Source organism: Primulina tabacum, chromosome 7 (assembly GCF_025594145.1).
Source record: "Primulina tabacum isolate GXHZ01 chromosome 7, ASM2559414v2, whole genome shotgun sequence".
Classification (NCBI taxonomy): domain Eukaryota; kingdom Viridiplantae; phylum Streptophyta; class Magnoliopsida; order Lamiales; family Gesneriaceae; genus Primulina; species Primulina tabacum.
The window spans coordinates 21,995,790-22,023,336 of record NC_134556.1 but is presented as its reverse complement, the minus strand read 5'-3'; the positions used below and the strand labels follow the sequence as shown (position 1 = coordinate 22,023,336).

Genomic DNA, 27,547 nt, shown 5'->3' with positions numbered 1-27,547 from the left:
TAAATCAATGTTGATCCGGGATTGCAAAACTCAAGTATGATTTAAATTGAGTCTCCCAAAATCACATTCTTAATTGTCATTGCCTCGATATGTTGCAATGTCTAAGATTGAGATGCTTATTCTATTGATTTATTGCAAAGCGTGTATTGAGTAATGGGCGGAGATGCCTAGTCATTGGCAGGATCTGCCGAGTCTGTGGCGGATATGCCAAGACACTGGATGTTTGGTTTATATTGATGTTTGCTTAGGAGTTGATTTATTACTATCGCTGAGATTCGATATATGAGACAATGTTCAGGAACCGGGATCCCTAGATTAGGGATGAGTCGAGTCTGAGATGACGAGTCACGGGTTTATTTACAGCTTTATATCGATACATGTCTTTCTGATTTGATACATGTTATTGATATCTGTTTCATGCTTTTATAGTTGTTATATGATTGCATGTATACATTGTTTATACTGGAATTATATTCTCACCGGAGTTATCCGGCTGTTGTTGTGTTTGTATGTGTGCATGACAACAGGTGGGACAGGATCATGGTCAAGAAGAGAATGAGAGAGGACAAGCTAGCGTGGAGATCTGGATCAGAAGTAGATAGGCTTCAGCACTTGATATATAGTAGTTGAACCCTAGTTTGATTTTAATGTATTGAGTACAAGACATGTACTTTAACTTTTATATGTATATCAGATTGATTACATTACGTTTCAGCATTGGTATTTAAAAAAAAAATTAGAACCTGTTTCTTTAATTGATTTAATCATTCTCAAAGATGATTAAGAAATGAATTAGTGTCCTGGTCCCCACAGCAGGTGGTATCAGAGCAGTAGGTTCCTTAGGTTGAGATAAAAGCTAGTGAACGGGGTAGATTGAATTTTTCTTTCCTGCTTTTGAAATGCTAGCATGACAGCATGCTTTACTGCTTTATATACATGTTTACCTGGATATATGATTTGATTGGAAACATGTGTTGTGGAAAATGAATAAGAATCGATTCTTCATTAGTAGTAAGATGATCAGAGGAGTACTGAAAGAGATTTGTTGTATTTGGTTGCTAACCCTTTTGGTAATCAGATATGCCTCCTCGAGGAGCACTAGAACAGGGTAGTACTTCTGCGAATCCGATGGATGTGACCGCTACACCGATGGAAACGCTACTGAAGAGGTTTCAGTCGTTTAAACCGCCAACCCTAAAGGAACAGAGACTTCTGTTGACTGTCAGTGTTGGTTAGATGATATTGAGATGCTGTTTGATTCCTTGGATTACACAGATGAGCGCCGGGTCCGATTGATTGGACACCAATTGCATGATGTTGCAAAGAACTGGTGGATTACAAAAAATAGAGCATTGGAGCATCGAGGTACGAATATCACTTGGAATGTCTTTTAAGCTGAGTTTTATCAGAGATTTTTCCCAGTATCGTACAGGAAAGACAAAGGGGCAGAGTTTTCAAATCTGAGACAGAGTCAGGTAAACATAGAGGAGTATGTGGCCAAGTTCTCTACTTTATTGCGTTTTGCGCCGCACGTTGCTGAGAATGACGAAGCTATTGCTGATCAGTTCATCAATGGATTGAATCCTAAGATCTTTACATTGGTAAACACCGGGCGACCGAATAACTTTGCTGATGCCTTGAATAGAGCCAAAGGCGCAGAAGCTGGTCTGATGAGACATAAATGAGCTTCGTATGTTCCTCCAGCACCGAGACCCCAGCAACCCCCTCTCAGATTTGAGAATGGCAGCAGTGGTGGAAAGAAGGATTTTCTGAAAGCCAGAGGAAAATAGTTTAAGAAGTTTGGCAGCAGTTTTTCTAGCTCCAGTGGTTCCCGACAAAGCCAGAGTTATATCGGGGCTTATTGTAGAACTTGCGGAGGGAGACATCCTACCGAGCAATGCCAGGGAATGATTGGTAGTAGCCGTATTTGCAGACAGCAGGGACACTTTGCCAGAGTGTGTCCACATAGAAGTTCGCAGGGATCCCAGGAAGCAGAATCAGCTGAATCAGTGGCTTAGACAGATAGATGATCATCTGCTGTTCATTCGTTCCAGCCACCACCGACTACTACTCCGTCACAGTAGAGGCCAAGAGGATGCCAGACAGTTATCCAGCCTCTTAGACAGCAGGCCAGAGTATTTGCTTTGACAGAGGAACAGGCCCAGGAAGCACCAGATGATGTTCTTGCATGTAACTGTTCTTTATGTGGTTACCTAGCTTATGTATTAATAGATAAGGGTGCTTCTCATACATTTATATCTGAGCGATTTGCATTGAGTCATGCATTGCATGTTGAGTCATTATCTGCTGTAGTATCTGTCTCTTCACCTTCGGGGAGAGGTCTTATATCAGTGAATTCTATGAAACATTGTATGCTACAGTATGACGGGCATGAGATTGAGTTAGATTGTATTGTACTTGGGTTGTCTGATTTTGACTGCATTATTGGTATCGATATGCTGACCAAGTACAAAGCTACCGTAGATTGTTTTCAGAAGATGGTAAGATTCAGACCTGACATGGCTGATGAATGAAAATTTTACGGTAAGGGTTCTAGAGCTAGAATTTCTTTGATATCTGCATTATCTATGACTCGATTATTACAGAAAGGAGCGAAGGGATTCCTTGTGTATTCAGTAGACGTACTGAAATCAAGCCCATCATTGGCCGATTTGCCAGTGGTATGTGAGTTTATTGATGTCTTCCCAGATGAGATTCCGGGTTTGCCTCCGATTCGAGAGATAGATTTCAGCATTGAATTGGTACCAGGTACAGTTTCGATTTCTAGAGCTCCGTACAGAATGGCACCGATTGAACTGAAAGAATTGAAACAGCAGTTAGAAGATTTATTGGCCAAGGGTTACATCTGACCGAGTGTTTCTCCTTGGGGTGCTCCAGTAATGTTTTTCAGAAAGAAGGACGGTTTAATGAGACTTTCTATTGACTATCGGCAACTGAACAAGGCTACGGTAAAGAATAAATATCATTTGCCTCGTATTGATGATTTATTTGATCAGTTGCAAGGTTCTTCTGTCTATTCCAAGATCGATATGAGATCTGGATATCATCAGCTGAGGGTCAGAGATTCTGATATTTCGAAGACAGCTTTCCGAACAAGGTATGACCATTATGAGTTTATAGTCATGCCGTTTGGTTTAACGAATGCTCCAGCTGTATTTATGGATTTGATGAACCGTGTGTTTCAGAAGTATCTTGATGATTTTTTTATTATCTTTATTGATGATATTCTGATTTATTCCAAGAATATGATTGATCATGCTGAGCATTTGAGAATTGTGTTGAGAATTCTTAAAACTGAGAAATTATATGCCAAACTGTCAAAATATGAATTCTGGCTGAAACAAGTTATATTTTTGGGACATATTATATCTGGAGATGGTATTTCTGTTGACCCTAGCAAAGTTGAGGCAGTGATCAGTTAGCTTAGACCGACATCAGTGCCAGAGATACGTAGTTTTTTGGGTTTAGCAGGATATTATCGACGATTTATTCAAGATTTTTCGAGCATTGCTAAGCCTATTACACAGCTGACTCAGAAGAATGCTCCATTTATTTGGTCAGAAGACTGTGAGTCCTAGTTTTCTTGAGTTGAAGAAGAGATTGACCAGTGCTCCAGTGTTGACTATTCCGTCAGGTACTGGTGACTTTGTTGTTTATTGTGATGCTTCTCACAGAGGGTTGGGTTGTGTTCTGATGCAGCGAGGACATGTTATTGCCTATGCCTCGAGACAGTTGAAGCCCCATGAATCTCGCTACCCAATTCATGATCTTGAATTGGCAGCCATTGTATTTGCACTGAAGATATGGAGACATTATCTATACGGTGAGAAGTTTGAGATTTATTTTGATCACAAGAGTTTGAAATATATGTTTTCACAGTCAGAGCTGAATATGAGCCAGCGAAGATGGCTTGATTTGCTTAAAGATTTTGATTGTGAAATCAAGTACTATCCAGGAAAATCGAATGCAGCGGCTGATGCACTGAGTCGAAAGGTATGTTCTTTGTCCTTATCGACGGTTGGTGTTTCGAATTTGACTGAAGACTGCTGTTTGTTTGGGTTAGTATTTGAAACAGATTGTAGACCGTTAAATTATATGCTGTCCAAGTCGAACCGGAGCTGATTTTGAGAATTAAAGCGGCTCAGAAAGTTGATCAGAATGTTCAGAATTCGATATCAATGATCAGAGCAGGGCATCGATCAGAGTATCAGGTACGTGACAGTGTACTGTATGTGAATAATCGTTTTGTTGTGCCGAATGTTTCAGATTTGAAACGAAAAATTTTGTCAGATGCGCAAATCAGTCGATTCTGTATTCATCCTGGTGGCAGAAAAATGTATAATGATTTGAAAAGACAGTTTTGGTGTAAACAGATGAAAGCTGATATTGCTGAATTTGTATCAAAATGTCTAAATTGCCAGCAGGTGAAAGCCGAAAGAAAGAAACCAAGAGGTTTGTTACACAGCTTGTCTATTCCTGAATGGAAATAGGATCACATTTCTATGGATTTTGTGAAGAAGCTACCGCGATCCTCCCGAGGTTTTGATGCCATTTGGGTTGTTATTGACAGATCGACCAAATCAGCACGTTTCATTCCGTACAATATGACGTATAGACATGACCAGATGGCAGAGATTTATGTCAGAGAAGTGGTCAGATTGCATGGAGTGCCAAATTCGATTGTATCAGACCGTGATCCTCGATTTACTTCACATTTTTGGCACAGTTTGCAGCAAGCTCTAGGTACTAAATTGCATTTGAGTACCGCATATCATCCACAGATTGACGGACAGTCAGAGCGGACTATCCAGACATTGGAAAATATGCCTAGAGCTGTGGTGCTAGATTTTGGCACTAGTTGGCAAGATTCTTTGCCACTCTGTGAATTTTCGTACAACAACATATATCAGACGAGTATAGAGATAGCTCCATTTGAAGCGTTGTACGGCAAAAAATGCAGATCCCCTCTTTATTGGGATGATATTTCTGAGGTACCTGAGATTGGGCCTGATATGATTCGAGATGTGACAGATAAAGTGAAGCTGATTCAGAAGAGAATGAAGACAGCTCAAGACAGACAGGCCTAATATGCCAATGTTCGTCGTCGACCATTGATATTTGAGGAAGGAGACAGAGTATTTCTGAAGATTTCTCCTTTCAAAGGCGTTGTCAGATTTGGCAAGAAAGGAAAGTTATCTCCACGATATATCGGTCCTTACGAGATTCTCGAGAAGATAGGAGATCGTGCCTATCGACTTGCTTTACCACCTTCTCTATCTAGAATACATGATGTGTTTCATGTATCTTTATTGCGGAAGTATCTTCCTGATGTATCTCATATTCTTCAGCCAGACAAGGCAGAACTTGATGAGAGGGAGAGTTATTTTGAGAAAGCCGATACAGATTCTTGATCGTAAAGAAAAGCAACTCAGAACAAAGACTATTCCGCTTGTGAAAGTTCAGTGGAGTCGTCTTGGCATTAAAGAAGCTACTTAGGAGACTGAGTCAGACATGAGACAGAAATTCCCAGAATTATTTCGTTGATGTGAGTTTCCTATTTAGCCTCTATTATACATTTCTTCTTGTATATGATTTGATATCTGATTCGATTGCTTGCGATTTCGAGGACGAAATCATATTTTAGAGGGGGAGAATTGTAATGCCCGAGATTTTATTACTGTAATCTGAAATGATTAATTGATAATTGATGTGATTATAGACGGAAAGGAACAGACCGGAGAAGACGAGAGAAGACATTGTTATGTGCGAGGACTGAACCCCTCGCGCATATGCGCGATCAAGCAGGGCGCATATGCGCGAGATAGGCAGAGAACCTCGCGCATATGCGCGACAGGATGCGCGCATATGAGCGAGCATGGCAGAGAACCTCGCGCATATGCGCGAAGAGATGACGCACATATGCGCGAGCTGAGGAAATGAAGAATGCCGAGACAGAGTGTCTCGCGCATATGCGCCGGAGGAGGTCGCGCATATGCGCGAGACATGCAGCATGAAGATCGAGCCACTTGGCCTTGACATGCATGATATATTTATCAAAAACGAATTCTTGTCCCTCAGAATCCCAGAAAGAACGAGAAGAGCTCCTAGGAAAGCTTCGATTCTTGATTTTAGAAGTGTAAACTTTGGGCAAAATCCAACTGTTAGACTTTCAATCCGAATTCAGTACTGTATTTCGCTTGTCAAGAACTTCAACAGGACGTAAGTTTTATTACTTTCTGATATGGTTCGAAATTCATGTGTTGGGAGAATTATGATTCGATTATTAATTGGTGTTCTTGAGATATTAGACAATGTATAATTGAAACCGGATCGAAGAACGGATACCGTATGAAATTGTTATCATTTTTCAGATTGAATTTGATTGAGATTATACAGATTTGATATCAGATTGAGTTTGTGATCGATTATGAGTTATGATTTGTATCTGCTTATATTGTATTGCTGGGTATATCGAGATTGTGCTGTTATGCTGTCAAAACAGAATTAGATTGAGTTTTTATTATATCCAGTATTAATGGGGTTGTATATTGATATTGTACTCCTCAATATTGTCATTGCCGGATTGAGTATTGAGTGCTTCGACTTCAAGACTTCGACTTCGTCAGATCGAAAAAAGAAAGGTATAAATCAATGTTGATCCGGGATTGCACAACTCGAGTTTCATTTAACTTGAGTCTCCCAAAATCACATACTTAATTTTCATTGCCTCGATATGTTATAATGTCTGAGATTGAGATTCTTATTCTATTGATTTATAGCAAAGCGTGTATTGAGTCATGGGCGGAGATGCCTAGTCATTGGCAGGATATGCCTAGTCTGTGGCGGATATGCCAAGACACTGGATGTTTGGTTTATATCGATGTTTTCTTAGGATTTTATTTATTCCTATCGCTGAGATTTGATATATAAGACAATTTCCAGGAACCGGGATCCCTAGATTAGAGATGAGTCGAGTCTGAGATGACAAGTCCAGAGTTTATTTACAGCTTTATACCGATACATGTCTTTCTGATTTGATACATGTTATTTATATATGTTTCATGCTTTTATAGTTGTTATATGATTGCATGTATATATTGTTTATACTGGGATTATATTCTCACCGGAGTTATCCGGCTGTTGTTGTGTTTGTATGTGTGCATGACAACAGGTGGGACAGGATCAGGGTCAAGAAGAGAATGAGAGAGGACAAGCTAGCGTGGAGATCTGGATCAGAAGTAGATAGGCATCAGCACTTGATATATAGTAGTTGAACCCTAGTTTGATTTTAATGTATTGAGTACAAGACATGTACTTTACTTTTGATATGTATATCAGATTGATTACATTACGTTTCCGCATCTTTATTTTAAAAAAAAATTTAGACCCTATTTCTTTAATTGATTTAAACATTCCCAAATATTATTAAGAAATGAATTAGCTTCCGGGTCCCCACAGACGAGGTGAGCCAAAATGAAAATTGGGGTAGGAATGGACGAGGTAGAGGATTTGGTAGAAGAAGAAGAGGAGCCGTACGGGGTAGTTACGATGATAGGGAAGATGGTAACATGGGTAGTATTAAGATGAAGATTCCATCGCTCCATGGGAAATTTGACCTGGAGACATATTTATAGTGGGAAAAATGGGTAGAGTTTGTATTTGAATGTCACCACTACTCCGAACAAAAGAAGGTTAGGTTGGCGGTGGTTGAATTTCTAGACTACGCTCTCATTTTGTGGGATCAACTAGTGACCACTAGGAGGAGATATAATGAGAGACCCATTGAAACTTGTGATGAGATGAAGAGGGTCATGAGGAAGAGGTTTGTGCCAAATCACTATTATAGGGAGATGTTTAAGAGGCTACAAACTTTGAGGCAAGGAGTAAAGAGTGTTGAGGACTACTATAAAGAGATGGAAGTAGTCATGATTAGGGCATACATAGAGGAAGATAGTGAGGCAAGAATGGCATGTTTTATTTGTGGTTTGAACAGAGAGATTCAAGATCAAGTGGAGCTTATGTACTACTGGGATCTAGATGAGATGGTGCAAATGGCCATAAAGGTGGAGCAACAACTTAAGAAGCGAGGATTTGGCCGCACCAATCAAATTTGGAATTCGTCATCTTCTTGGCGACCAAATGTGGTGAAACGTGAAGAAGGCAAGGTGGTGGCCAAACCGAAATTTGAAATTAAGCAGGAGACTCCTAAACAAGGATTGCAAGGTAAATCTGAAACTCCTTTTAATCGTTCTAGGGATATTAAATGTTTTGTCAAGGGGTTGGTCATATTGCTAGCCAATGTCCTAATAAGAGAGTAATAATATTTAATGACTATGGTGAATATGAGTCTCAAAGTGAGGATGATGAGATGCCTACATTAGAGGATCTTAACGAGGGATATGAGGCGGTTGTAGGTTAAGCACTAGTGACTAGGCGGATCATGAGTGCCCTAAGTCAAGGACGAGGAGACTAACCAAAAGGAAAACTTGTTCCATACTAGATGTTTTGTGAATAGTAAAGTTTGCAAACTTATATTAGATGGAGGAAGTTGTACTAATGTGGCTAGTTTTGATATGGTGGAGAAGTTGGGTTTATCTACATTGAAGCATCCTCAACCATATAGGCTTCAATGGTTGAATGATTGTGCGAAATTGAAGGTAAATAGACAAGTCTTATTTGCGTTTTCAATTGGGAAGTATGTTGATGAGGTGTTGTGTATGCGGTGCCAATTCATTCTTGTCATATTTTTCTAGGGAAACCATGACAATATGATAGGAAAGTTACTCATGATGGGTTCAAGAATCGGTATTCATTTGTATTGAAGAAGGAATCCATTGTATTGCTTCCCTTATCCCCAAAAAAAGTGTTGAAGGATCAATTGTAAAAAAAAAAAAAAAGACCGAAAATAAGAGTGAACTAAAAAGTGAGATGGCCTTTGAAAACAAAAATGAGATGGCTGAAAAAAAAGTGAGATAGCCATACAAAAGAAAAAAGAGAGGAAAGAAAATGAGAGGAAATAAAATGAGAGGAAAGATGCCAAGAAAAAAATATATATGACCCAAAAGAGTGAGTTGAAGCAATTGATGCACACATATGAACCACTTGTGTTGATTCTTTATAAAGAGATCCTTTTTAACACAAGTGGTATAGACGGGTACCTTCCGAGCATTGTTGTTTCACTTTTTCAGGAATTTGATGATATATTTCCGGAAGAGCTACCTCAAGGAATACCACCATTGAGGGGAATTAAGCACCAAATTGACTTTGTGCCCGGAAGTGCATTACCAAATCGTCCAGCTTATATAAGCAATCCGGAGGAGACTAAGGAGCTTCAACGGCAGGTAAGTGAGTTGTTAGATAGGGGTTTTGTGTGTGAGTCCATGTCTCTTTGTGTTGTACCTGTTTTACTAGTTCCTAAGACTGATGGCTCATGGCGTATGTGTGTGGATTATAGAGCAATCAATAACATAACCATTAAGTAAAGGCATCTCATACCCAGACTAGATGATATGTTAGATGAATTGCATGGTGCTTGTATATTTAGCAAAATTGATTTGAAGAGTGGTTATCACCAAATTAGAATGAGGGAACGTGATGAGTAGAAAACTGCATTTAAAACGAAATACGGGTTATATGAGTGGATGGTCATGCCTTTTGGCTTAACTAACACTCCTAGCACCTTTATGAGGTTAATGAACCATGTCTTGCGTGCATACATAGGAAAATTTGTTGTGGATTACTTTGATGATATCCTAGTGTATAGCAAAAACTTGGATGAGCATGTTAAACACTTGAGACTTGTGCTAATCACATTAAGGGAAAAAAATTTATATGCTAACTTTAAGAAATGTGATTTTTGTACAAGCAAACTTGTCTTTCTTGGTTTTGTGGTAAGCTCACAGGGTATACAAGTTGATGAAGACAAGGTAAGTGCTATTCGAGATTGGCCAACGCCTACTACTGTTGGTAAAGTTCGAAGCTTTCATGGTCTTGCAAGCTTCTATAGGAGGTTTGTCAAGGATTTTAGCACATTGGCAGCGCCGATGACGGCAGTGATTAAGAAAAATGTTCCATTCCATTGGGGCGAGGAGCAAGAGAAGTCTTTTAATCCTATTAAGCGAAAATTAATTAATGCTCATTTACTTGTTTTACCTGATTTTGCTAATACTTTTGAGATTGAATGTAATGCTTCAGGTGTAGGTATTGGTGGAGTGTTGATGCAAAGAAGATGGCCGGTGGCATACTTTAGTGAGAAGCTTAATGGAGCAGCGTTGAATTACCCGACACATGACAAGGAGCTTTATGAACTTGTGAGGACTCTTGAGACGTCGCAGCACTACTTGAGGCCTAGGGAGTTTTTGATTCATATGGATCATGAAACCTTAAAGCATCTTAAGGGGTAACAGAAGTTGAACAAGAGACATGTCAAGTGAGTGGCCTTTGTGGAGACATTCCCCTACATGATCAAATATAAGCAAGGTAAGGAAAAAATTGTTGTCGACGCACTATCACGAAGGTACATACTTTTCTCTACCTCGGAGTCTAAAATTTTGGGATTTGAGCATGTGAAAGAGTTATATGTGCTAGATGAGGACTTTAAGGGTATATTTGAAACATGTATGAATTGTCCACGTGACAAATTTTATTTGCATAATAGTTTCTTTTTTAGAGAAGATAGGTTGTGTGTGGGGACCCGGACGCTAATCATCATCTTAGTCATCTTTGGGATTTAATTATCAATTAAGATAAATAGGGTCTAAAAATTTTTCTTTAAAATGCGGAAGGTAATAGAATCAACTAATATACATCTCAGTATAAAAGTACAAGTCCTGTACTACATACATTTATTCAACTAAGGTTTAACAACTAATATCAAGTGTCCAACCCTATCTCTAATCCAAGTCCGGAGCCTCCACTCTAATCACTATCTCTCTTCATCTTCTCAACCCTGAACCTGTCCCCCAGTTGTCATGCACACATACAAAACAAGACAACAGCCGGATACTCGGTGAGAACAAATCCCAGTATAAATAATGTATACATGCATGCAGTTAACTTAATTAACATAAAAGCATGAATTATATCTTATCACATGTAGCATAATCAAACAGCATGTATTAATACCAATCTGTAAATAAAACATGAATCGTAATCTACGAAACATAAATCAATACGGATCTGTAAATCAAGTTCTAGTCTCGATATCTAAGACTCGACTCATCTCTCATTCTAATCTAGGGATCCCGATCTAATTTAGACTTTGGTATGCTGTATCGAATGTCTACAATAGACGTCGATCTACATCTAAGCTCATCGATACACCGTAAGTCTAGAGTCTACGAGGTTCTGACAAAGACTCGGCGATTCTGCCCTAGCTAGGCTGATCTGCCCTAGACTCAAGCTCTGGATCTACTATAATTCAATAGACTAAACATATCAATCTGATAATCTGCAAATATCAATGCAATAAAATAAAGTATGTGATTTTGGGAAACTCAAGTCAAACCTAACTCGAGTTGTGCAATCCCGAATCAACATTTATTTATACCTTTATCTTCTCGTTCTGACGAAGACGAAGTCTCGAAGTCAAGTCTGTCCATATCAATCTGATAATGACAATTGCATAATTACCATATCAGTATATAACACAATTCAAAATCTGTTCTAATCAATACTCAAATCAGTACATAATCTGATCCATATCATGATACAATCGAAATCATTACTGAATCTGATCAATATCAATGTACTGATGTTTCGACGGCATAACAATACAGTCTTGATAACCCCGTCAATCTCAACATCACAGATATAATATCAGAATTCATAATCAGTATCAGTACAACTCATAATCTGAATAATAACACAACTCTGATATAGAATCTCAACTAAATCAACTCTGAAATTCATAATCATTGTATAACCAGCCTATTTCTTAATCTGACTTCGATTCTATGATGTCTAACATGTCAAGAACATCATATATGAATTCCATTTAATTCTGACAACATCATAATTTCAGAACATGTCTAAACGTAACAAAACTTACGTCCAGTTGTAGCCTGCGTCGATAGAAACACGATATTGAAGTCGGATTACAATTCAGACGGGCGGATCTCCAAATTCTTCAATCCCAAATCGAAAGCTTCTCTCGGCCGTTTCTCGCTTTTCCTTGAAGATTTACGTTTGTGTATATATATATATATATATATATACATCTCGTACTACACGATCACCCCACATGTCACTCTTTCCTTTTGCATGCCGCACGCATATGCGCGCCCAAGGCCCGCGCATATGCGCCAGAAGCTTTATCCGGAAATTGCTACTGGAGTGCTCGCGCATATGCGCGCCCATCTCGGCGCATATGCGCCCAAGGTTCTGGACATTCCGCGCATGTGCGCGCTTACACGCCGCGCATGTGCGCGAAAGATTCTGCCTCGAAAATGTGTTTCGCGTCTGTTCTCGTCTTTCCCAGTCTGATCAGTTCCGTCTATAATCATATCAATTATCACCAATAGATTATAATAATTATCGCCAAATCATTTCAGATTAATCTCAGATTACGGTAATCAAATTCTCGGGCCTTACATTGTGCATCCCTGAATCATCCATTCGTGAATTACTTGTTAGGGAGGCACATGGGGGTGGTTTGATGGGACACTTTGGTGTGGCAAAAACTTTGAGTGCTTTGCATGAACATTTTTATTGGCCGCATATGAAAGTGATGTTGAGCGTGTGTGTGATAAGTGCATAACTTGTAGGCAATCTAAGTCTAGAACACAACCACATGAATTATATACACCACTTCCCGTCCCTAGTGAACCTTGGGTTGATATTTCTATGGATTTTGTTTTGGGGTTGCCTAGTGATGCGACTTTGATTGTTGCACTCCCAAGAGCAGTTATCCACAAGCAGTATAATTCAATGAGTCCGATATCGTATTCACAGGGAAGCTAAGGTAATTACAAATCCACTACAATGTCTTTTTGTTTTGTTTTTGTTTTTTTCTTTTAATTGTTTAAATATTTAATTGGTAATTTTTAATTTTTCAAATTTTAATTTAAGTAGTTGATATTAAAGGATCCACTCTTGGTATTTAATAAAGTTAACGTTAATGAATATTATTGAAATCCACTTAATAAAATGGTTCTAATATATTAAATAATCATATTTATATTATGTTATAAATTATTATCTTATAAGTATATAATATATACCAAAACTTATAAATGTTGTCAAGTATTTAGTGTGCTATATATATATTTGTAAATACTAAATTAAGGTTCCCACTTTAAATGGTTGGTAAAATCAAACTAACATTTAAATGGTACCAAGAAATTAATATTATGATATATTCATATATAATTAATCAAGGCCTCCACTTTAAATAGTTGGTAAAACCAAACAAACATTTAAATGGTACCAATAAATTAATATTATGATATATTCATATATAATAAATCAAGGCATCCACTTTAAATGGTTAGTAATACCAAGCTAACCTTTAAATGGTTCCAAGAATTTAGTGAAACATATAGCAACAATAAATCAAAACTCCCAGTTATAAGTAGGGTATAATAATGCTTAAAGAAATAAATATAACATAAACAATAAATAATGATTAAATAATATAAAACATAAATTCTTACCTTTTAATAACCTTATTATCATGCTAAGAGTTTCACCTTTTCATCTGAACTTTGGGAAGTTAGCTACTCATTATTCAAAGTGTAAAACTTTGAATATGAAATTAATATACTAATTATATTTAATTGAAGAAATAAAAGAAAAATAAAGAGAGAAATATTATGAACTCAAAGGTTTGTTCATAAAATGAGGGATATCTCAATACATTACAATGCACCCCTATTTATAGCCAAATTTGGGGAGACAACCACAAATAAAATATTATTTTTTAGACAAAAGTCTTCATTGGTGTTCCAAAAAATTATGTTATCATACACATCACTTTTGAAAATTTTCTCATCTGAATTTTTTTTTGACACCTAAAACAAAACTTGTAGATAATTGAGTTGTTTGAATTGTGGTATTTTCTTTTAACCATTTGACCAAGTAATTTGAGATATTTGGCCAAAATGCTATAGCATGGTAAAACTTCTACTCCTTTGGTAACTTTATTTGTTGCTTAATTTCATCACCAATATTGTAGATATTATCATCAACTTTCTACAGGTCTAAGAATCATCTTAATCTCATTTGCAATGCCAAGGTTATTCTTGTTTTATCGAACCTGTAAAAATAGTAAAAACTTATAATTACACAACAACTTATTTTTATATATTTTATTATAAAACATATAATATTTAAACAATTAATAAAAAAACTATAAATTTATATTATAAAACATTTAACTAATGTAAAATTTTTATGTTTATCACACCCCCAACCAGCTTATTGCTAGTCCGTAGCAATTTAAGCGTTAATAGCAATACAAACATATTGATTAATTTAAATAGAAATGTGATCGGAATTATCCAAGTGTTTAAATTAAATTTGAAAACTGTCAAAATTATATCAAGATCATCATAATTATAATTTATGAAATAATATAAGCTGATCAATTCAAAGCTTATTTTCAGGTAATTAAATTTATATGGCCTTCAAAAATTCCTAGTAAGAGTCTCAACTCCATATCTTCACAGGTTAATAAATGTTTCAATTTATGGAAATGATTTCTCTCATGAAGTTGGAATACAGATAAATACTCAGGAAAATGGTTTATAGAATGCAGACAGACAAACGAGCCAAATTAATCAAAAGATAGGAAATACAATGATTCAAAAATCACATAGATCTTTAACATTAATTTTCTCTTTTTTTCAGGAAATATAATTTTTTTTTCAAAACAAGAACTCAAGATCTAAACAATAGATAGCCTCTCTGATGATCAATAAAGGCTCGCAAGCTGTTTTCTCAATCCTTTCCACTCAATCACAAAATATGTGTGAGTTTAAAAATTTTAGGCACATTTAACAGGTATATCTTGGGCCATATACTTTAATAACTGATTTTATCACAATGGTTAATTATTCAAAAAGATTTAATAAATCATATTTTTATAGTGATCAAAATATTAAAATTTACTTTTTTTCAAATAAAATTTTAAATATCTTTAGATAAATTAATACATTTTCTAATTTAAACCTTTCAAACATGTAGTGTAATGATATTTTTGCAAAAATTACTAAGATACAAACAATAAACATGGTTTTATTTTAAAATAATATTTTTAATTTTTAAAAAAAAAATTAGTTTTTTCTCTCCCCAATTTGAATATGACATTGTCCCTAATGTCAAAATAACTATTAATAGAGAGTACATAATGAATGAGATATCAACTGGAATTTTATTGAAGATAACAAACTGAAACAAACGCAAACCAATCCACGACTTTTGAATCAATGATCCAACTTTATTTTCTTACTGCTTGATTGTGACCAATTGATCTTTGTTATCATCGGATCAGGCTTATGAACAAAAGCTTCCAAATCATCAATTAATTGGTCTGCAGTCGAAACAGAGATGAGTATCCGTCGTAAATTTTCTGAAATGAAATTCTGTTCCACAGCTTTATCAAGAAATGTCAACAAACTGTCATAATAATTATTGATATTCAACAATCCCACAGGTTTATTATAGATATTAAGTTGTGCACAAGAAACAGTGTGAAAAATTTCTTCTAATGTACCAAAACCACCTGGTAGTGCGATAAAAGTATTAGAATTTTCAATCATTTTGGTGATTCTTTCATACATAGAAGAAACTTTTAATTCATCCCCAATCGTAACACCTGTAATGTTTCCTTCATATAAAGTTGTAGGAATAATACCCAAAACCTGACTACCTCCAAGATGACCAGATGTTGAAACAGATCTCATTAACCAAATATTACGTCCCCCATATACCAAGTGAATTTTTCTCTCATCCAATAACTTTCCAAGATTATTCGCTTCTTCTACAAACACTTCATTTTTTCCAGGACTCGACCTACAAAATACACAAATATTTTTCAATGTTTGTGTAGAGGATCCATCCATGATTTTACTTTCTTTTTTTCTGCGAAAATAAAGAGAAAAATGAGGGATTTTATAGGGGTAATATGTTATCATGACAAAACTATGGGTCACAGCTGTAAGCAGAATAAACAGTAAAAACAATAATGACACACATGCATATAAACAGTAGTGTGATTGTGGCTCACAGTTTTCCTCTGATTTTAAGTCCAGAAACGGCTTCAATGCCTTCTATGAGTCGAGGATAAGCTTCCCATCCAATTTTCTTATTAATTGGCAAACAGGGTCTTTTTTAGTCGAATTCCCAAGACTATTAAGATGACGCTCATCTTGGAATTATTTCCATATACGGAGAAGTTCAATATGCACGTCTCCACTAGAATGCGCCTCAAGAGCCAATAAGATGTTATTCAAAGACTCCTTACTCGGCCCATTCTTAATGAAACCAATTTTATCTTCACTGTTATTGGAAACACATCCCAAAGATCTGCATCGGTTGTCACAAGTCCATCTTGCACACTTATGACAAACCCCTGACCTTTTGTCCCTTTGTTTTTTCTCATAAGTGCTTTTTCCAAATCCAGGAAAATACCGAATGAGCAATGATTGTGGAACTTCTCCTCCTAATCAGACCTTAGCTTCTATTACAAGACAAACATCTTTTGGAATTTCTTTTTACATTAGCAATCTCAATCTTTCGCACCTACCTGCATAAATTTTTCTTAGAACATTTTCAGAAACAGAGGGAAAATATTTACAAACTTTTTAGAGAATTTCATCCATTTTGAAAAGAAACGAAATGTTTTTTTTATTTTTGTATCAGCAATTGCAAGAAACTGATTAACCAACTATGAGAGTCATGGAGTACCGTTATCCGCCATTTAACCGGGAAAATAAAAAGATTAAGAAAACCTCAAATAAAAACAAAAAAAAAATCAAGGATCGGAAAAAGAAATAAACTCTTCTTGAAAGATTTCATTTTCTAAAAATTGTTTAAGCCTTTGTCCATTTACTTTAAAAACATCACCATTAGGATTTTCAATGTCCACGGCTCCATAAGGATACACATGCTTTACACCATATGGGCATGTCTATCTTGATCGTAATTTTCCTGGAAATATGTGAAGTCGAGAATTATAAAGCAAAACCTTTTTACCAATGTCAAAATATTTTCTAAGAATTGTTTTAACATGAAATGATTCGATTTTCGTTTTATAAATCATTGAATTCTCATACGGGTCATTTCTAACTTCATCAAGTTCATTAAATTGCAATTTGCGCAATTTGTTGGCATCATCCATGCTTGAATTAAATGTTTTGATCGCCTAATAAGCTTTATGTTCCAATTCCACAGGCAAATGACAATGTTTTCCGTAAACTAACCTATAGAAGACATATTCAATGATGTTTTAAAAGCTGTTCGATATGCCCAAAGTGCATCATTAAGTCGCAGATACCAATCTTTTCTATTTGAGTTAACGTTTTTTTCCAAAATTTGCTTTATCTCCCTATTAGCTAATTCAACTTGTCCATTTGTTTGAGGATGATAAGGAGTAGTTAATTTCTGAATAATACCATATTTTTCATTAATGAAGCAAATGGTTTATTAACAAAGTGAGTTCCTCCATCACTTATCATGGCTCGAGGAATTCCAAATCTACTAAAAATATTTTCTTTCAAAAATTTGATGACTATTTTATGATCATTTGTTCGACATAGAATAGCCTCTATCCATTTGAAAACATAATCAACTGCAACTAAAATATACAAGTATCAAAACGATAGTGGAAAAAGTCGCATAAAATCAATTCCCCAACAGTCAAAGATTTCAATTTCAATTATTGGAATCAAATGCATCATGTTTCTTTTTGAAATCGCACCGAATTTTTGAAAATTTTCACAGATCTTGCAGATTTCGTAAGTGTCTTTAAATAAAATGGGCCAATAAAATCCACACTATAAGATTTTTCCAGCCGTTTTCTTTGAAGAAAAATGTCCTCCGCATGCTTATGAAAGACAAAAATTAATGACACTACTTACCTCATTTTCGGGTATGCAACGTCGAAAAGTTTGATATGAACAATACTTGAACAGAGACGGATCATCCCAATAAAAGTTTTTTACCTCATTCAAAAAATTTCTTTTATCTTGGGAACTCCATTGCGATGGCATTTTTCCTGTCACAAGAAAATTTACTATGTTAGCAAACCAATGTGTATTAGTAACTGAAAATAGATATTCATCACGAAAATTATCGTTAATTGGTATCATTTCACAAGATGATCATGTTACTAGTCTCGATAAATGATCGGCTACGACATTCTTGGTTCCTTTTTTATCTTTCATCACAATGTCAAATTCTTGGAGCAACAAAATCCATCGTATCAGTCGTGGCTTTGCATCATGTTTGGTCAATAAATATCTAATAGTAGAATGATCAGTAAACACAATAGTCGTTGATCAAATCAAATATGAACAAAATTTATCTAACATAAATATTACAGCAAGTAGTTCTTTTTCAGTTGTGGAGTAATTCATTTGAGCATTGTTTAAAGTTCTACTTGCATAATATATCACATAAGACTTACCATTTCTTCTTTGACCCAATACTGCACCGACTGCATAATCACTCGCGTCGCACATGATTTCAAATGATAAAGACCAATCAGGAGGTTGCATGATAGGAGCTGATGTTAAATGTCGAATGATTTTATCAAAAGCATTTTGACATTCTTGAGTCCACTCAAATGCACTGTCTTTTGTTAAGAGGTTACAAATGGATTTAGAGATTAGACTAAAGTCCTTCATAAACCTCCTTTAAAATCCAGCATGTCCCAAAAATAAGCGAATTTCTTTAATGATTTTTGGACGGGGTAAATTGGAAATGACATCAACTTTTGCTTTATCAAATTCAATTCCATGAGATGACAAGACATGTTCCAAAACAATCCCTGAAGTAATCATGTAATGACATTTTTCACAATTTAAAATAAGACCTTTTTCCTCGCATCTTTTTAAAACTTTTCAAAATTTTCAAGACAATTATCAAATATATTCCCAAAAACAGTTAAATCATCCATGAAAATCTCCAAAAAATTTTCAACCATGTCTCTAAAAATGCTTAGCATACATCTTTGAAATGTTGTTGGGGCATTGCATAATCCAAATGGCATCCTTTTGAATGCAAATGTTCGAAAACGACATGTGAATGTGGTTTTATCTTGATCTTCGAGTGCAATGGGAATTTGATAATAGCCTGAATATCCGTCAAGAAAACAGTAGTAGGGAGGACCTGCTACTCTTTCTAAAATTTGATCCAAAAATAGTCATGGAAAATGATCTTTTCTAGTGGCGTCATTTAATTTTCTATAATCAATTAACATCCACCAACTAGATAGGACTTGACTTGTTAACAATTCACCTTTTTCATTTTTTATCACTGTGATGCCATATTTTTTTGGAACTACTTGTGTTGGGCTTACCCACTTACTATCACAAATAGGGTAGATAATTCCAACATCAAGTAGTTTGAGAACTTCAGTTTTCACAACATCTTTCATGTGTGAATTTAATCTCCTTTGTGGTTGTTGAGATGTTTTAGCATTTTCTTCTAAGTGAATTTTGTGAGTGCAAATTAGTGGATTAATGCCATTGAGATCTTTTAGTGTCCAACCAATTGCATTTTTATGTCTTTTAAGCATATCAACTAATTTACCTTCTTGATCACTTGCTAGTTTGGAAGAAATTACCATCGGATATGTTTCATCTTCTCCAAGAAATGCATACTTCAATTCTTCTGGTAAGGGTTTTAACTCCAATATGAGTGATTCGTCTTTGTTCTCATATTTTGCCTCAAATTATTTTTCTGATCCTGGTAACGAGTGATACATGATAAAATCATCAAGATTAATTTAAATATTTTCTTTAACAGTATCAATTGAACAAATATCTAATTGGTCACGAGTACTCCCTTCTTGAATGTTTGTTTACACAAGAGTTTCAATAATATTTTTGTAATGCCCGAGATTTAATTACTGTAATCTGAAATGATTAATTGATAATTGATGTGATTCTAGACGGAAAGGAACATAATTTGGGGAAGACGAGAGAAGACATTGTTATGTGCGAGGACTGAACCCCTCGCGCATATGCGCGACCAAGCAGGACGCATATGCGCGAGAAAAGCAGAGAACCTCGCGCATATGCACGACACGAGCCGCGCATATACGCGAGCATGGCAGAGAACCTCGCACATATGAGCGATGAGAGGACGCGCATATGCGCGAGCTGAGGAAATAAAGAATGCCGAGACAGAGTGTCTCGCGCATATGTGCGTGACACACAGCTTGAATATGAAGCCACTTGGTCTTGCCATGCAAATATAATATGATAAACCTTCTCATTCCTGAAGGATTCAGAAAAAGAAAGAACGAAAATTCCCTGGAGAATTCCCAAACTTCGATAATTTAGAATTGTGATTTTACAAGATCCGTCTGTTAAAATTTCAATCCGACTTCAGTATCGTACTCCTCTCGACAAGAGCTTCAACAGGACGTAAGTTTTCTTATGTTTTGTTATGATTTGAAAATATGATATTGAAGGAATCCTGATATAACTGATATTATCTGTTCCTGAGATTGTTGTAACTGTATAATCGAAATCGGATCGAAGAACAGTCACCGTATGAAATTGTAATCATTTTTCAGATTGAATTTGATTGAGATTATACTGATTTGATATCAGATTGAGTTTGTGATCGATTATGAGTTGAGATTGGTATCTGCTGATATTGTATTGTTGGGTATATTGAGATTGTGCTGTTATACCGTCGAAACAGAATTAGATTGAATTCTGATTATATCCAGTATTGAATTGAGTTGTATATTGATATTGTACTCCTCAATAATGTCATTGCCAGATTGAGTATTGACAGCTTCGACTTCAAGACTTCGACTTCGTCAGATTGACAAAAGAAAAGTATAAATCAATGTTGAACCGGGAAGATACGACTCGAGTTAGATTCGACTTGAGTTTCCCAAAACCACATACTTTATTTTATTGCATTGATGTTTCAATTCATGAGATTGATATGCTTAGTCTATTGATTTATAGCAAAGCATGTATTGAGTCATAGGCTGATATGCCTAGTCATTGGCTGAGGTGCCAAGTCTTTGGCGGATGTACCAAGACACTGGATGTTTTGTTTATATCGATGTTTCTTATGAGCAGATCGACTTCTATTGCTGAGATTCGATATAGTGTACCAATGTCCAGAAACCGGGATCTCTACATTAGGAAAGAGTCGAGTCAGAGATGATGAGTCAAGAGTTTGATTTACAGTTTTATATCGATTCATATCTTTCAGATTATGATACATGTTATCGATATCTATTTCATGCTTTTATATCTGTTTATATGATTGAATATATACGTTGTTTATACTGGGAATATATTCCTCACCGGAGTTATCCGGCTGTTGTTATGTTTGTATGTGTGCATGACAACATGTGGGACAGGATCAGGGTCGAGAAGAGGATGAGAGATCAAGATTAACGTGGAGATCCGGACTTAGAAGTAAATTTGATTTTCCGCACTTGATGTAGTTGTTGAATACTAGTTGATCTGAACATATGTTGTACAAGACTTGTACTTTACTTTCGATGTTTATATCAGATTGATTATCACATGTTGCGCACTCATGTATTTAAAAAAAACAAAAAAAAAATATTTAGACCCAGATTAATCAATTAATCCGAATGATGATTAAGAAAATGAATTAGGTTCGGGTCCTCACAGCAGGTGGTATCAGAGCACTAGATTCCTTAGACGGAAATAGAAGAGAATGAGCAGAGTAGATTGAGTTTTCTTTCCTGCTCTTGCATGCTAGCATTACAGTATGTTTTACTGTTTTAATATATGTTTACCTAATTATATGATTTGATTGGAAACATGTATGATTTGAGACTGAATCAGAACCGATTCTTGATCAGCAGTAAGATGATCAGAGGAGGACTAAAACAGAATTGTTGTGTTTGGTTACTAATCTTTTTGATAATCAGATATGCCTCCTCGAAGAATCCCAGAACAGGGTAGTACTTCAACTAATCCGATGGATGTCACAGCAACTCCAATGGAAGCACTGCTGAAGAGATTTCAGTCGTTCAAACCACCGACTCTGAGAGGCATGGAGACTTCAGTTGACTGTGAGAGTTGGTTAGATGACATTGAGATGTTGTTTGATTCCCTCGACTACACAGATGAACGACGAGTCAGACTGATTGGGCACCAGTTGCATGATGGTGCAAAGAATTGGTGGCTCACGACCAAGAGGGCGTTGGAGCATCGAGGTACGGTTATTACTTGGAAAATCTTTAAGACTGAGTTTTATCAAAGATTTTTCCCAGTATCGTACAAAAAACAAAAGAGTGCAGAGTTTGACAATCTGAGACAGGGTCAGCTGAACATTGAAGAATATGTGGCCAAGTTCTCTACTTTGTTACGTTTTGCTCCACATGTGGCTGAGAGTGATGAAGCTGTTGCTGATCAGTTCATCAACGGGCTGAATCGTGAGATCTTTACACTGGTAAATGCTGGGAGACCGAACAACATTGCTGATGCTTTGAACAGAGCCAAAGGAGCAGAAGCAGGTTTGATTAGACAGAAAGGAGCTGTGATGTTGCCCCAGCACCGAAACAGCAACAACCCTCAGTCCCATTCCAACAACCCCCTCCCAGATTTGAGAGTGGAAGTAGTAGTAGCGGAAGGAAAGACTATTTGACAGCTCGAGGAAAACAGTTCAAGAAGTCAGGGAGCAGTTCGTCTAGCTCCATTGATTCCCAACAGAGCAAGAGTAATACAGGGGTGTATTGCAGAACTTGTGGAGGAAGACATTCCACAGAGCAACGTGAAGGAGTATTTGGTAGTTGCCACATCTGCAGACAGCAGGGACACTTTGCCAGAGTCTGTCCACAACGAAGTTCCGAAAGATCCCAGGGAGCAGAATCATCTGGATCAGTGGCTCAGACTGATAGACGATCATCAGCTGTTCACTCTTTCCAGCCATCCCCTACTATTCAGTCACAGCAGAGGCCAGAGGAAGCCAGACTATTAGCCAGCCTCCGAGACAGCAGACCAGAGTATTTTCTTTGACTGAAGAATAGGCACAGGAAGCACCAGATGATGTTTTTGCAAGTAACTGTTCTCCTTGTGGTTATATTGCCTATGTATTGATTGATACGGTTGCATCCCATACGTTTATTTCTGAACGATTTGCATTGATACATGCTTTGCCTATTGAATCATTATCTGCTGTAGTATCTGTCTCTTCTCATTTGGGGAAAAGTTTGATATCAGTAAATTCTGTGAAACATTGCATGCTATAGTATGACGGGCATAAGATTGAGTTAGATTGTATCGTACTTGGGTTGTCTGATTTTGACTGCATTATTGGTATTCATATGCTGACCAAGTACACAGCTACCGTAGATTGTTTCCAAAAGATGGTAAGATTCAGACATGACATGGCTGATGAATGAAAATTTACGTTAAGGGTTCTAGAGCTAGAATTTCTTTGATATCTGCGTTATCTATTACTCAATTATTACATAAAGGAGCAGAGGGATTCCTTGTGTATGCAGTAGACGTACTAAAATCGAGCCCATCATTGGCCGATTTGCTAATGGTATGTGAGTTTGCTGATGTCTTCCCCGATGAGATTCCGGGTTTGCCTCCGATTCGAGAGATAGATTTCAACATTAAATTGTTACCAGGTACAGTTCCGATTTCTAGAGCTCCGTACAGAATGGCACCGATTGAACTGAAAGAATTGAAAGAGCAGTTAGAAGATTTACTGGCCAAGGGTTACATCAGACCGAGTGTTTCTCCTTAGGGTGCTCCAGTACTATTTGTGAGAAAGAAGGATGGTTCAATGAGACTCTGTATTGACTATCGGCAACTGAACAAGGCTACGGTAAAGAATAAATACCCTTTGCCTCGTATAAATGATTTATTTGATCAGTTGCAGGGTTTTTCTGTCTATTCCAAGATCGATCTGATATCTGGATATCATCAAATGAGAGTCAGAGATTCTGATATTTGGAAGACAGCTTTCAGAACCAAGTATGGCCATACTGAGTTTATAGTCATGCCGTTTTGTTTAACAAATGCTCCAGCCGTATTTATGGGTTTGATGAACCGCATATTTCAGAAGTATCTTGATGACTTTGTGCTTATCTTTATTGATGATATTATTATTTATTCCAAGAATATTATTGATCATGCTGAACATCTGAGAACTGTACTGAGAACTCTGAGAACTAAGAAATTATATGCTAAACTGTCGAAATGTGAATTCTGGTTGAAACAAGTTGTATTTCTGGGTCATATTACATTTGGAGATGGTATTTCTGTTGATCCTAGCAAAGTTGAGGCAGTGACTAGTTGGCCTAGACCGACATCAGTGCCAGAGATACGTAGTTTTATGGGTTTAGCAGGATATTATCGACGATTTATTCAAGATTTTTCGAGCATTGCTAAGCCTATTACGCAGCTGACTCAGAAGAATGCACCGTTTGTTTGGTTAGAAGAGTGCGAAGCTAGTTTCCTCGAATTGAAGAAGAGATTGACCAGTGCTCCTGTGTTGACTATCCCGTTAGGTACTGGTAATTTTGTTGTTTATTGTGATGCTTTTCACAGAGAATTGACTTGTGTTTTGATGCAGCGAGGACATGTTATTGCCTATGCCTCAAGACAACTGAAGCTACATGAGTCTCGCTATCCAATTCATGATCTTGAATTGGCAGCCATCGTATTTGCATTAAAGATATGGTAACATTATCTATACGGTGAGAAGTTTGAGATTTATTCTGATCACAAGAGTCTTAAATATCTATTTTCACAGTCTGAATTGAATATGAGACAACAAAGATGGCTTGATTTATTGAAATATTTTGATTGTGAAATCAAATATTATCCGGAAAAATCGAATTCAGCAGCTGATGCACTGAGTCGAAAGGTATATTCCTTATCCTTATCGACGATTGGTGTTTCGAATTTGATAGAAGATTGTTGTCTTTCTAGATTGATATTTGAGACAGATTGTCAACCATTGAGACTCTATACTGCTCACGCTGAACCAGAGCTGATTTTGAGAATTAAAGAAGCTCAGAAAGTTGATCAGAATGTTCAGGACTCGATTTTGATGGTCAGAACAGGACATCGATCAGAATATCTGGTACGTGATAATGTACTGTATGTGAATAATCGTCTTGTTGTGCCATATGTTTCAGATTTGAAACGACAGATATTGTCAGAAGCGCACAGTAGTCGATTCAGTATTCATCCTGGTGGCAGAAAGATGTATAATGATTTGAAAAGACAGTTTTGGTGGAAACAGATGAAGGCAGATCTTGCAGAGTTTGTATCAAAATGTCAGAATTACCAACAGGTGAAAGCCGAAAGAAAGAAACCAGGAGGTCTGTTGCATAGCTCATCTATTCCTGAATGGAAATGGGATCACATTTCCATGGATTTTGTGACTAAGCTACCACGTTCCTCCCGAGGTTGTGATGCGATTTGGGTTGTTATCGACAGATTGACCAAATCAGCATGTTTTATTCCGTACAAGATGATGTACAGATATGACCAGATGGCAGAGATTTATGTCAGAGAAGTGGTCAGATTGCACGGAGTGCCGAAGTGGATTGTATCAGACCGTGATCCTCGGTTTGCTTCGCACTTTTGGCACAGTTTGCAGCAAGCTCTAGGTACTAAGTTGCACTTGAGTACCGCATATCATCCTCAGACTGACGGACAGTCAAAGCGGACTATCAAGACATTGGAGGATATGCTTAGAGCTGTAGTGCTAGATTTCGGCACTAGTTGGCAAGATTCTTTGCCACTTTGTGAATTTTCGTACAACAACAGCTATCAGACGAGTATAGATGGCTCCATTTGAAGCGCTGTACGGCAAAAAGTGCAGATCCCCTCTTTATTGGGACGATATTTCTGAGGTACCTGTGATTGGGCCTAATATGATTCGAGATATGACAGATAAAGTGAAGCTGATTCAGAAGAGAATGAAGACAGCTCAAGACAGACAGGCCAAATATGCAAATGTTCGTCGACGACCATTGATATTTGAGATAGGAGACAGAGTATTTTTGAAGATTTCTCCTTTCAGAAGCGTTGTCAGATTTGGCAAGAAAGGAAAGTTATCTCCACGATATATCGGTCCTTACGAGATTCTCGAGAAGATCGGAGATCGTGCCTATCGACTTGCTTTACCGTCTTCTCTATATTGAATACATGATGTCTTTCATGTATCTTTATTGCGGAAGTATCTTCCTGATGCATCTCATATTCTTCAACCAGACGAAGCAGAACTTGATGAGACATTGAGTTATTTTTAAAAGCCGATTCAGATTCTTGATCGTAAAGAAAAACAGCTCAGAACGAAGAGTAGTCCTCTTGTGAAAGTTCAGTGAAGTCATCATAGCATTGAAGAAGCTACTTGGGAGACTGAATCAGACATGAGACTGAAATTCCCAGAATTATTTCACTGATGTAAGTTTCCTGTTTAGCTTCTAGTATGCATTTCTTATTTTATCTGATTTGCTATCTGATTTGATTTCCTGTGATTTCGGGGACGAAATCAGATCTTAGAGGGGGAAAAATGTAATGCCCGAGATTTTATTACTGTAATCTGAAATGATTAATTGATAATTGATGTGATTCTTGACGGAAAGGAATAGACCGGGGAAGACGAGAGAAGACATTGTTATGTGCGAGGACTGAACCCCTCGCGCATATGCGCGACCAAGCAGGGCGCATATGCGCGAGATAGGTAGAAAACCTCGCGCATATGCGCGACACGTAACCGCGCATATGCACGAGCATGGCAGAGAACCTCGCGCATTTGCGTGAAGAGAGGATGCGCATATGCGCGAGCTGAGGAAATATAGAATGCTGAGACAGAGTGTCTCGCGCATATGCGTCGGAGGAGGTCGCGCATATGCGCGTGACGTGCAGCTTGAATATGAAGCCACTTGGTCTTGCCATGCAAATATAATATGATAAACCTTCTCATTCCTTAAGGATTCAGAAAAAGAAAGAACGAAAAGTCCCTGGAGAATTCCCAAGCTTCGATAATTTAGAATTGTGATTTTACAAGATCCGTCTGTTAGAATTTCAATCGGACTTCATTATCGTACTCCTCTCGACAAGAGCTTCAACAGGAAGTATGTTTTCTTATGTTTTGTTATGATTTGAAAATATGATATTGAAGGAATTCTGATATGATTGATATTATCTGTTCCTGAGATTGTTGTAACTGTATAATCTAAATCGGATCGAAGAACAGACACCGTATGAAATTTTTATCATTTTTCAGATTGAATCGAGGGTGCGATTCCAATTAATCGTGTTTTCTTTTCATTCGTACGAGGATTCACATCAACATTTACTTGGGACGTTGGAAAGAACGCTTTTTT

The 27,547-nt window shown here is 36.9% G+C and overlaps 1 pseudogene; it reads left to right on the top strand.

Annotated features, from left to right (window-relative positions):
* The first annotated feature begins 10,064 nt into the window (after positions 1 to 10,064).
* Positions 10,065 to 27,547, top strand: part of LOC142550602 (uncharacterized) — a 117,722-nt pseudogene continuing 100,239 nt past the window's right edge.